We start from the raw sequence: 12,475 nt of genomic DNA on the forward strand, positions 1-12,475 counted from the left end.
TAGTAACATTAAAATACAAATGAACTCTTTGCTGTTTATCATCTCCAAATTCACCCTTGTTTTTGTTCTGTGAAAATGGTTCTGGGCCTTTTAAATACTTTTCCTTTGCCAGATGGCCCTGAAGCTCTGTCAGTAGAGGGCGCTAGGGAGACATCACAGGAAAAATGTTTTTTACTTCCTGGTTTCAATGTGCTCGATCTTCAGGCTCTCTTGCAGCATGGGCAGCTTCCCAGCGTCCAGCTTCCCAGCGTCCAGCTGCTGCAGAGCATATGGCTTTCCCAGCTTCAGACATTTGCCCTTTCTCCAGTACAAGGTTCCTGCAGTGCGCAGCGGCCAGCAGCAGTCAGGAACCAGCAACTTTCCGTTCCTTGGGTGGCTTTGTAGCGGAGTGCCTCGTGGGAGATGCCAGCCTAGGAGCAGCTTTCCCCAGGACCCTAGAGTGAAGATTTCTGGTAAGTTCCATAGAGCAGATTTCCAGAAAGTTCCACCTACGTGGCACCACAGAGAATTCCTGATCTCTCAGCCCAGAGGTGGTGAGGGTGGGAAGTGTACTTTTCCTTTAATACTCTATCTCATCTGTAGAGTAGTGGTTATATTCATTATAATTCTCTTTGCTTTTTACTAGGTAATTCCTCATTACCCATTATTATAATTAGTAATGTAATTTATATTACATTTTCCCTACAAATTACCATGTGGTTTCTCTCTCTTAAGTGGACCTATACATGTACTAAGTGCTCTAATTAAAAGACAAACATTTTCAGATTTAATGAAAAAAATGAACAAATATATTTTGCATAAAAGAGGCATAGCTAAAACATAAGGGTACAGAAAAATTGAAAGTAAAAATATGGAAAAATATGTGCTACAAAATGACTGACCAAAGAAAAGCTGACATGACTATTAAGGCAAAAATTATTACCACAGATAAAGAGGAGCACTTCATAAAGATAAAAGATTTAATTCACAGGAAGGTATAAAAAAATTCCAAATTTCTGTGGTGACTAATAACAGCCTCAAAAAATGTGGATAGAACTATAAGAATAAATAGATAAGCCCATAATCATAGTGGGAGATTTTAACTCTCCTGTGTCAATATTTAATAGAACAAGTAGAAAAGAAAATAACAAAATCAGGTCATACATTTGAACAAAATAATTTATGAACTTGATTTTATTGCAGCAGCAACTGCAGAATCTTTATTTTTCAAAGATAAAAAGAACATTTGTAAAAATTATTTGTTGTACAATAGAGTCTAAACACATTTCAAAGGATTGAAACGTTATATGTTATGTTTTCTGATCAAAATAAAATTAAGCTGGAAACTTAAAAGAAAATATACATTTGGAAATTTACAAATACATTACCAAATAACCCATGGATCAAAGATTAAATCACGGTAGATATTAGATAAGATTTTGAACTGAATGATAAAAATACAGCTTCTTAAAATTTGTGTGGTGTAGCTAAATAGCACTTAGAGGTTAATTTCTAGACTAAAAATGTATATATAAGGAAATGAGAAAAGTTGAATATCAGTGATCTAAACATTCATTTCAGGAAGTTAGAAAAAGTACAACAAAATAAACTTCAAAAGGTCAAAGTAGAAAATAATAATGACAAGGGTAGAAATTAATAAAATAAAAAACATATAGTTGAGAAGATCAACAGAGCTAAAACTAGATTGATACTTCTTTGGTGAGACTGATAAAAATGGGGAGAAGGCACAAATAACCATTTGTTCTAAGCTATTTAAAAATAGCTTTAAATTTTAATAGAGGCTATTATGAACAACTTTATACCAATTTTAGAAAAAGTGCTGAAATCCCGAGAAAAATACAACTTATCTATTATGATACAGGAAAACTAGAGAATTAAAATTGTCTTACAGCCATTAAACAAATAGCCACAAAAAACACCTTCAAGCCCAGATGGCTTCACTGTCTACTTTCATGCAACAGTTAAGAAATAATGACAATTTTATTTATTTATTTATTTATTTTAAAGATTTTTTTTAATTTTTTTATTTATTTGACAGAGATAGAGACAGCCACCGAGAGAGGGAACACAAGCAGGGGGAGTGGGAGAGGAAGAAGCAGGCTCATAGCGGAAGAGCCTGATGTGGGGCTCGATCCCATAACGCCAGGATCACGCCCTGAGCCGAAGGCAGACGCTTAACCGCTGTGCCACCCAGGCGCCCCAATAATGACAATTTTAAAAATGTACATATAAGGCCAACATAACCTTCATACCAAAACCCTACAAGATTATCAAGAAACGAAAATTACAAGAATGTTATGAGACATAAAAACCCCTCAGAATATAGATGAAGAAATCCTAAACAAAATATTCTCAAGCCAAATACATCAGTAGATAAACAACATTATACTTCATATTAGTCTGCTTAAGCTCCCATCTCAAAATACCACAGACTGAGTGGCTTAAACGACAGAACCTTATTTTCTTACAATTTTGGAGGCTGGAATGTCCAAGATGGGGGTTCCAGCAGGGTTCGGTTTCTAGTGAGAGATCTCCTGGCTTGTAGACAGCCACTGTGTCCTCATATGGCCTTTTTCCCGAGTGCCCACAGAGAAAGAGCATGCGCTCCCTGGTATCCTTTCTTACAAGGACACTAATTCTGTGGGATCAGGGCCTCTCCCTTATGACCTCAGTTAACCTTAATTATCTCCTTAGAGCCCCATCTCCAAATACAGCCACATTGTGGGTAAGGACTTTAAAATCCGAATTTTGAGGGTACACAAACTTGTACCCCATGACCAAGTGGGATTTATTCAAGGAATGCAAAGTAATTCACACATTGTCAAAATAAAAGAGAAAAATATAGGATCCTTTAATAAATCAATAAATGCAGGAAAATAGCATCTGATCTGATTCAATAGCCATTCATTGATGAAATTTAACATAGAAAACTAGGACTAGAAAGGAATTTGGCAGATTATGCCCAAAAGTGACAGAACACATCGTACTTAATGATGCAGTTGTGAAAACTTTCCTTTTGATGTCAGGAATGCGACAATAATGTCTGCTATTACCACTTGTATCAGAGTTGTAGTAGAGGCTCTAGCTGGGGCAGTAAGGCAAGAAAAAGCAATATAAGGTATAAGAATTAGAAAGTATGTTGGTTATTAAGCTATTGACTTTGAGTTTGAAATCTGCTTTGCGATGCTGGTTCTGGGACTCTGCAAACCCACATGTCTTTTAGCAGCTGGCTCCTTATTGGCTCTGCTTATGGGAGGCCCTAATGGGGCCCAGGAGTGGAATTGCTGGGTCATATGGTAATTGTGTGTGTGTGTGTGTGTGTGTGTGTGTGTGTTTCTGAGTCATCTTGTAGTCACCTGGTAAATAGTTCTTACACATAGAAAACTGTAGTTTACAAGAAATTTTTGGATTCTTATTTACAGTATTATTAGAGATAAAGAGATTTAGAGGTTAATTTTTTAAAAAAGAATCCTATCTCTTCTTTTAAAAATACACACATACATATCAGCCATAACTTCCTGAATCACATTTTGCTGCAAGGAGTAATTCACACTCGTTGGGACTCATCTGTTCGATCCATTAAGCCACAGAGGGAACAGTGGGCAGATGTGTTAGTCCAGGTTTATACTACTGTGTGTGACCTCATCTCTCTGCTTTGAATCCAGAGAAGTTTTCTATTTGGGTATGAACTCTTTCTTTGCACTTGGCTCGATTCCCAGTCCCCAGCTTCTGCTTGTGAAGTTAATACTCTGCTTCTGACTGTATCTTCTCTTCTGTGGGGAGACTTTAAATGCATACTTCTTCCTGTAACTCCTACCTGAATACAGAATTGTGATCGTGCTACTCCGCTACATACCCTGATCTCATTTCTGCCTACGTACTCTGAATTATTTGGTACTATGAACAGCATTTAGCATAGTATTTTCCATTTCTTTCTTGGGAAATGAGAGGGAGGTTGGAAACTAAGCTGATAAGGCTACTTTAGTTGATTTAGCTAATTGATTCTATTTAAGGTAGCATCATATCATGTTAAATGTGAGTAATGTAACTAAAGAGATGGTGACCAGGGTGGTGGCGGGAGGTGTTTATATTTAGTTCCTATGAAAGAACAATGATCATGTAGAAAAACTGAATGAGTCCAAATGAAACAGAATGGATTTTTTTGGTTATACACAGCCCTACTGATATAACGATGGTTTCCCACTCCCACCCAGAACAAAGGCATGATCTAACAATGGAAAGATTATTTACATTTTACTGTTAGAAAACTATGGTCATTCTAATGGCCTTATGTTAATTTAGAACTTTTTTGAGCTTACAGAAATCAAAGCAATATTAATAGGTAACAGCTATGCTCTGATAGCTTCTTGAAGATACTATTATTTTTAATTATTTTTTTTTTAAGTAAGCTCCATGCCCAGTGTGGGGCTCGAACTCACAAATCTAAGATCATCACATGCTCCACTGACTGAGCCAGTCAGGCACCGCTGAAGGTACTGTTATTTTACAGTGTTGTTGTACAAGGTTATTAAACACAGTTTCCTATTCTTTCCAGTTTAAAAAAAAAAAGTAAAAATTGTGTTAGCATCCATTTTGGTAAGTGCATCCAGAACCAAACAACAAAAGACCTTATGAAATCTGAACAATATTTTTTATCCAGCTAGCTTAAGGAGTTTATTATTTGTTTTGCTTTTTATGTTTAACATCCAAAAATTAATACTGGCTTGTTTTTGGTGACAAAGAAACTAAAGGGCTTGTAACTAGCATTAGCAGTTTTGCACACTGTTTTCTCATCAGTTTTGTTCAATTCAGTAATAAAAAGATGGGTGTAGTAAATTTATTCTGTGTCATCCCGTATCTAGTAATTTTTAATTATATACAGACCTCATGGATGATAAATTGAGGAGACTGAGTTCTGATATCTTCCTCTGAAGAATGCTGAGCTTTGTTCTAACAGCCACTTTTATTACTGGAGAATCATCCTTATCTCCTAGAGTCTTGATTATAGGCTTGTTTAGTGTGAATCTATTTAGGTTTTGTCCTAGAACATATTATTTTCCAGGAACTTGGTCTTCACGCAGAAGGCATTGATGGCCCTTCTAGGGTTTCAACAGAGAGCTCAAGGTGTTCACTTAGTTCCTGTAACATACAGGGTGTCAGTTAAGGATCTAAATCATTTGGTATGTGGACATCCAATTGCCCCAGCATCATTTGTGGAAAAGACTATCCTTTCCCCTGTTTGAGTGCCATGGGACCTTTGTTGAAAATCAGTTGACCATGGGGCACCTGGGTGACTCATTAGGTTGGGCATTCAACTCTTGATTTCAGCACAGGTCATGATCTCAGTGTCGTGGGATCAAGCCCTGTATTGGGCTCCACGCTCAGCGAGAAGTCTGCTTGAGATTCCTTCTTTCCCTCCGCCCCTCCCCCTGCTCTCTTGCTCTCTCTCCCCTACTTTCTCCAAAATAAATAAATAATAAATCCAAAATATATAAATAAATAAATAAATAAATCTTAGAAACATCAATTGACCATAACTGGAATAGTTTATTTCTGGAGTCAAAATTCTGTTCTGTTTTTTTCCATGCCTATCCTTGTGCCAGAAGCATACTCTTTTTTAATTATTCTGGTTTTGTATTAATTTTTGAACTCAGGTGGCATAAGTTCCTTGATCTTCTTTTCAAGGTCGCATTGGCTATTCTAGGTTCTTTGTATTTTCATACATATTTTAGGATTAGCTTGTTAATTTCATAAATAAGCCTATTAGAATATTGATAAGAATTGCATTGAATTTATCAATTTAGATAACATTGCCATCTTAATAATATTGAATCCATGAATGTATGAATATGCGATATCTTCCCACTTATTTAAATCTTTTAAGCTTCTCTCTGTAATGTTTTGTACTTTTCAATGTACAAAATCTTGCACTTCTTTTGGTGAATTTATTCCTAAGAATTTCGTTCTTTCTGATGATATTGTGAATAGAATGGTTTTCTTATTTTCATTTGTGTATTGTTCCTTGCTAGAGGAATGCAGGTAATTTTTGTCCTTGAATCCCTGTGATTTTGCTGAACTCATTTATTAGTTTTAATAATTTTTTGTGAGTCTCTTAGGACTTCTATATATATGATCATGTTCTGTACAACTAAAAACAACTTTACTTCTTCTTTTCTGATTTGGAGGCTTTTTATTTCTTTTTCTTGCCACTTTGCACTGGCTAGAATATCTAATACAATGTTGAAGACATAAAAGAAGAGATCTTTGCCTTATTCCCAGTATTAAAGGTAAAACCTTCAGTATTTCACCATTAAGTATAATGTTACTTGAACATTTTTTATAGATGCCCTTAATCAGATTAAGGAAGTTACCTTTTATTCCAAGTTTGCTGAGAGTTTTTTTTATCATGAATGGATACTGGATATTGTTAAAATAAATATTTTAATGCGTGCCTAAGATGATTATGTAGCTTTTGCCCCTTATTCTAGTAAAATGATATATTAATTAATTTTGTATGTTAACCAACATATACTGGCATAAATCACATTTGGTCATGGTGTAAAATTTTTAAAAAATTTTAAAATTCCACTATAATTAATGTACACTGTTATATTAGTTTTGGGTATACAATATAGTGATTCAACAATTCTATACATTACTCAGTGCTCATCATGATAAGTGTACTCTTAATCCCTTCACCTATTTCACCAATACCCCACTTCACCTCTGGTAACTCCTAGTTTGTTCTCTATATTTAAGAGTCTGGTTTTTTGTTTGTCTCTCTCTCTATTTGTTTGTTTGTTTGTTTTGTCTTAAATTCCACATATGAGTGAAATCATATGGTAATTATCTTACTCTGATTTATTTCACTTAGCTTTATACTTGCTAGATCCATCCATGTTGTTGCAAATGGCAAGATTTCATTCTTTTTTATGGCTGAGTAATATTCTATTGTGTATATATGCCACCTCTTCTTTATCCATTCAGCTATGGATAGCCACTTGGGTTGCTTCCATAATTTGGCTATTATAATTAATGCTGCAGTAAACATAGGGGTGCATGTATCCCTTTGAATTACTGTTTTCATATTCTTTGGGAAGATAGGATTACCAGTAGCAGGATTACCAGATCATAGGGTAGTTCAATTTTTAATTTTTGAGGAACCTCATGCTCTTTTCTACAGTGGCTGTACCAGTTTATATCCTACCAACAGTTCAAGAGGGTTCCTTTTGTCCACATCCTCACCAATACCTGTTGTTTCTTGTCTTCTTGATTTTAGCCATTCTAACATTCTCATTATAGTTTTGATTTGCATTTCCCTGATGATGAGTGATGTTGAACATCTTTTCATTTGTCTGTTGGCCATCAGTGTGTCTTCTTTGGGAAAATGTCTGTTTATGTCTTCTGCCCATTTTTTAATTGGATTACTTGGGGTTTTTTGGTGTTGAGTTATATAAATTCTTTATATATTTTGGACACTAACTCTTCATTGGTTATTCCATTTGAAAATACCTTCTCCTCAGGGCACCTGGGTGGTTCAATCAGTTAAGCATCCAACTCTCTCTCAAATAAATAAATAAATAAATCTTAAAAAAAAGAAAATACCTTCTGTTCACCAGGTTGTCTTTTTGTTTTATTATTACCTTTGCTCTGCAGAACCTTTTTATTTTGATGTAGTCTCAATAATTTATTTTTGCTTTTGTTTCTCTTGCAGGAGTCATATCTGGAGAAATATTGCTATGGCCAGTATCAGAGAGATTACTGCCTATGGTCTCTTCTAGTATTTTTATGGTTTCAAGTCTCACATTTACTTCTTTAATCCATTTTGAATGTTTTTGTGTGTATGATGTAAGAAAGTGGTCTAGTTTTATTCTTTTGCATGTAGTGGTCCAGTTTTCCCAACACTGTTGAAAAAACTGTCTTTTCCCATTGCATGTTCTTGCCTCCTCTGTCATAGATTAATTGACAATTTAATTGTAGAATTATTTCTGGACTCCTTATTTTGTTCTGTTGATCTATATGTCTATTTTTGTGCTGGGACCATACTGTTTTGATTACTACTACTTGTAGTATACCTTAAAATCTGGGATTGTGATATCTCCAGTTTTGTTCTTCTTTTTCAGATTGTTTTACCTATTCAGGGTCTTTTGTGGTTCCATACAAATTTTAGGATTATTTGTTCTAGTTCTGCGAAAACTGCTGTCGATATTTTGACAGGATTTGCCTTGAATCTGTAGATTTCTTTGGGTAGTATGGTAATTGTAATGATAGTTGTTCTTCCAAGCATGAGGAGGGAATATCTTTCCTTTTCCTTGTGTTATCTTCGATTTCTTTCATCAGTGTTTTATAGTTTTCATAATACAAGTCTTTGACCTATGTTTATTCCTAGGTATTTTATTATTTTTGATGCAGTTGTAAATGGGATTTTGTTAACTCTCTTTCTGCTACTTCATCATTAGTGTATCGAAGTGGAACAAATTTCTGTGTATTGATTTTGTAACCTGTGACCTTACCAAATTCATTTATCAGTTCTAGTAATTTTTTGGTGGAGTCTTTAGAGTTTTCCATGTCATCTGCAAATAAGTGGAAAGTTTTACTTCTTCCTTACTGATTTGGATGACTTTTATTTCTTTTTCTTGTCTGACTGTTGTGGCTAGGATTTTCAGTACTACGTTGAATAAAAGTGGTGACAGTGGACATCCTTGTCTTGTTCCTGATCTTACGGGAAAAGCTTTCAGTTTTTACCATTGAGCATGTATTAGCTATAGGCTTTTCATATGTGGTCTTTATTATGTTGAAGTGTGTTACCTCTAAACCTACTTTGTTGAGGGTCTTTATTATGAATGGATGTTGTACTTCGTCAGATGCTTTTTCTGCATCTATTGAAATGATCATACGGTTTTTATCCTTTCTTTTGTTGATGTAATGTATCTCATTGATTGATTTGTGAATATCGAACAATGCTTGCAACCCAGGAAAAAATCCCACTTGATAGTGGTGAATGTTTTTTTCTTTAATGTATTATTGGATTTAGTTTGTTTTTTTGTTGTTTTGTTTTTTTTAATAATAATTTTTAATTATGTTATGTTAGTCGCCATACAGTACATCCTTAGTTTTTGATGTAGTGTTCCATGATTCATTATTTGGGTATAACACCCAGTGCTCCATGCAATACGTGCCCTCCTTAATACCCATCACCAACCTATCCCAATCCCCCACCCCCTCCCCTTTGAAGCCCTCAGTTTGTTTCCCAGAGTCCATAGTCTCTCCTGGTTCATTCACCCTTCTGTTTACCTACCCGTTCATTCTTCCCTTCCTTCTCCTACCAATCTTCCTGCTATTTCTTATGTTCCATAAATGAGTGAAACCATATGATAATTGTCTTTCTCTGCTTGACTTATTTCGCTTAGCATTATCTCCTCCAGTCCTGTCCATGTTGCAGCAAATGTTGAGAAATGTTCTTTTGGAAGGCTGAGTAATATTCTATTGTATATATGGACCACATCTTCTCAATCCAGTCATCTGTTGAAGGGCATCTCGGCTCCTTCCACAATTTAGCTATTGTGGACAATGCTGCTATGAACATTGGGGTGCATATGGCCCTTCTCTTCACTACGTCTGTATCTTTGGGGTAAATACCCAGTATTGCAATTGCTGGATCATAAGGTAGCTCTATTTTTAACTTTTTAAGGGACCTCCACACTGTTTTCCAGAGTGGCTGTACCAACTTGCATTCCCACCAACAATGTAAGAGGGATCCCCTTTCTCCACATCCTCTCCAACATTTGTTGTTTCTTGCCTTGTCAATTTTTGCCATTCTAACTGGAGTAAGATGGCAGCTCAATGTGGTTTTGATTTGAATTTCCCTGATGGCTGATGATTTTGAACATTTTTTCATGGGTCTGTTAGCCATTTGTATGTCATCATTGGAAAAGTGTTCATATCTTCTGCCCATTTTTTGATTTGTTTGTTTGTTTCTCGTGTATTGAGTTTGAGAAGTTCTTTGTAGATCTTGGATACCAGTCCTTTATCTGTGGTGTCCTTTGCAAATATATTCTCCCATTCCGTGGGCTGTCTCTTAGTTTTTTTGACTGTTTCCTTGGCTGTGNTATTTATTTATTCGACAGAGATAGAGACAGCCAGCGAGAGAGGGAACACAAGCAGGGGGAGTGGGAGAGGAAGAAGCAGGCTCATAGCAGAGGAGCCTGATGTGGGGCTCGATCCCACAACGCCGGGATCACGCCCGGAGCCGAAGGCAGACGCTTAACCGCTGTGCCACCCAGGCGCCCCAGCCCCTTAGTGTTTTTGACTGTTTCCTTGGCTGTGCAGAAGCTTTTCATCTTGATGAAGTCCCACAAGTTCATTTTATCTTTTCTTTCTCTTGCCTTTGGAGATGTGTCATGAAAAAAGTTGCTGTGGCTGATGTCAAAGAGGTTGCAGCCTATGTTCTCACACTGATGTACAAATTTCTGTGTGCACAGATGCTTTGATTTCTTTTGGGTATATATTTAGGAGTGGAATTGCTATGTCACATAGTAACTCTACGTTTAATTGTTTAAAGAACTACCAGACTATTTTTCAAAGTGGCTGCTACATCATTTTACATTCTTATCAGCAGTGTATGAATGTTCATATTTCTCCATGTCCTTAACGATAATGATTTCATTTTGCTCGTAATTTTGTGGGTGAGAAATTTAGGAAGGGCTTAAATGAGCAGTACCTGCTTTTGTTATCTCATGTGGTTACAGTCAGATGTCAACTGTGACGGAAGTCTTCTGAAGGCTGTCTGTACTGATATTCAAGATGGTTCACACATAAGAAGTTGGCTGATTGCTAGCTATCAATCGAAAGCTAAGCTAGTGTTGACAGAGCATCTGCATTTGGCCTCTTCAGCATGGTGGTCCTACATAGTATCTAGCTTCCCCTGGAGTCCATTTATTTTTACAAATATTTTAATGACTATATAATTTTTTTTTAAAGATTTTATTTATTTATGTGACAGAGAGACAGCCAGCGAGAGAGGGAACACAAGCAGGGGGAGTGGGAGAGGAAGAAGCAGGCTCCCAGCGGAGGAGCCCGATGTGGGACTCGATCCGGAAACGCGAGGATCACGCCCTGAGCCGAAGGCAGACGCTTAACGACTGCGCTACCCAGGTGCCCCTGACTATATACTTTTATATCTATAAGTTGTGCTTATTTTTTTTTTAAGATTCCTTTATTTATTTTAGAGAGAGAGAGAGAGAGAGAGAGCACAGGTGGGAGGGGCAGAGGGAGAGGGAGAGAAAATTTCCAGCGGACTCTGTGCTGAGTGTGGAGTCCCATGCGAGGGCTCCATTCCATGGCCCCAAGATCACACTTGAGCTGAAACCAAGAGTAGGTCACCCAACCAACTGCAACACCCAGGCACTGCTGTGCTTATTTATTTTAGTTCAGTTTTTTCTTTTCTAATAGTCTTGGTCTTTTGTTACATATACATGTTTGTCTATTTGTCTTTAATAATTTTAGCTATCTTTATTTAGTATATCTAATAACATTTTTATCTGTGTTTCTGGAAGCTTAATCCTGCTATTAATTTTGCCCATTGACTCTTGCACATGTGTACTGTTTGTTTGCATGTTTTGGAATTATAAATTTGTGAGCTCATCTTCAGTGTACTTTTATCTTTGAGGATCCTGTGCAGCTAAGTTGAAGGCATGTTCACCTAGAGCCAGTTACCACTTGCTTTTGTCAAGTGCTCCAGGGTTATTACTAGTTGGTGACTACGGTTGTGTCCAGAAACATTTAATAAATACTGTTGTTTTTTTCCACAGTAGTATTTTGGGTTTTTTGTTTGGTTTGGTTTGGTTTGGTGTTTGTTGGTAATAGGATTTCTGGAATCAAGACTCCACAACTAATTTTTAAATGATTAATGATTTAAAAATCATGTAAAAGTATTTAATGATTTAAAGGATTGAAGAATTTAATGACTTAAAAATCATCTTGATAAAAATTTAAGTGATAGGTTTAGATGTATTTGAACAAATTTCTTCACACAGAGAAATTTCATTTTAATATTCATCATAAACTTAAAACTGTGATGTTATTCTTATTGCAATAAGTATACAACCTTGAGCATAGCAAAAGTATAACATTTTAATAATTGCCGTAATTTATGGAGTGCCAATTATGTGTTAGAGTCTTGTTAAGTTCTTTATATTATTTGTCTATTAAACTAGAAAGGTATGTATGTATAATTATCGCTTCTAAATGGGGACACTGAAGCTCAGAGAAGGGTAGATTTGGGACTCAGAGATCTTTCTGTTTGACTTCAAATCCTTGACTTTAACAGCAAAATGTTAGATACTTTATTGCTATTTTTCAAATGCTGTGTTGAAAATAGATATATCCAGGGTAGCTGTGGGGCTTTCTTCATTATAGTTACTTAAGGACTCAGGGCAACATCTTGAACATTGCTTATACTGTGCCAGAAGAAAAA

Source organism: Ailuropoda melanoleuca, chromosome 16 (genome assembly GCF_002007445.2).
Source record: "Ailuropoda melanoleuca isolate Jingjing chromosome 16, ASM200744v2, whole genome shotgun sequence".
Classification (NCBI taxonomy): Eukaryota; Metazoa; Chordata; class Mammalia; order Carnivora; family Ursidae; genus Ailuropoda; species Ailuropoda melanoleuca.